The following is a 1,380-nucleotide window of genomic DNA, read 5'->3' as shown; positions in this document are numbered from 1 at the left end:
ACATACCAGCCTCTGATTTGTTTGTACATGTAACAGTGTGAAAGAGAGCTCTGCCTCTTGTAAGCAGCAGAATGCATAAGTAGAGGATGCTCTCAACCACAGCAAAGCTTCTCAGAGCTACAACTTGGCAGTTCTCCTTCCTCTCTTCCAGGCTTGTGAAGGGCTTGGAGAATATGCCCTATGAAGAGAGACTAAAGGAACTGGGGCTGTTTAGTCGGTCTGGGAAAGAGGAGGTTGAGGGAGACCTCATTAGAGTTACGGCAGTATGGTTAGGTTGCGGTTGGACTTGATCATCTTGAAGGTCTTTTCCAACCTGAGCAATTCTATGATTCTATGCTTGTAATGCGTAGAATGCATTTGGCTTAGCAGTGATCCCAGACCCACTACCCTTCAAACACAAGCTGCATTTGGGTGACACGATTGGTCTAGCTGAGGTTGTGGAGTCACACCTGGTTCTGCTTACACACAGATTTGCAACCAATCCGTTTCATAGGCTGAATCACCAGGGCAGTCTTCCAGTTTCTTCTCACAGCTTCCTGGTGCATCCAGCACAACAGACAAATTCTTTCATCATTTCACAGTAAACAATCAGCTCATCTCACTGCAGGATATATATTTACTCTTTGTGATTAACAGGTTACAAAACTAAAGCTGACAGACAACTTGCTCTGCTCTTCTGCTTTTGTAAATCAAAGCAGATTATTTATTTATGCAACTCAAAGTGATGACAACTTGTAGTGCAAGTTCCTTCATTTTGAAATGAATTATCTCCAACTGGAAAAACGCTGCATAAAGGGCAGAGATCTTAAGGAGCTGTTTATTAACGGAGTATTTTGTTCTGGCAATAAGCTGGTTGCAAAAGAGAGCTTTCTGTCCTCCGAGAACAGAAACAAGGGGGAAATGGTCCCCGAACGTCAGGATTCAACCAGCTTGTACCTGTGTGAACGCACACGCTCTTGGTTTTATCTCCTCTCTGATTAATACACAGAAAGGAGAGAGGCAGTGGTAAGCAGAACAGCCTTTACAGTACTGTGGAACAGGTTTTACAATAGTCATGCAGGTACGAGGCAAATCACGGAGACAGGCTGCCCCTTCTAACGGCACCCAAGTCACACTGCACACTGACCCATAGGGAAGGACAGAGCTGGAGGCGAATGCCATCACAGCAGGATAGGCGAGCAGCCTTCAGCCCTTCACAGCACTCTGCTGCAAAGCCCCTCTTGGCCTCCCCACCCACCGTGACTCCCTTTCTGCATGAGAAGTAATACATCCCATCAGAGAGAAGAGACCGTACACTTGCGCACCACCAACATGCAAATCTGTGGGTCAGTGAGCAGTCAGTGCAGAGTATCTGCACCCACCTGCCTGAGGTCAAAGGAC

The sequence above is a fragment of the Numida meleagris genome, unplaced genomic scaffold (genome assembly GCF_002078875.1).
Source record: "Numida meleagris isolate 19003 breed g44 Domestic line unplaced genomic scaffold, NumMel1.0 unplaced_Scaffold409, whole genome shotgun sequence".
In the NCBI taxonomy this organism is placed as follows: Eukaryota; Metazoa; Chordata; class Aves; order Galliformes; family Numididae; genus Numida; species Numida meleagris.
This window is presented reverse-complemented; position numbering follows the sequence as displayed.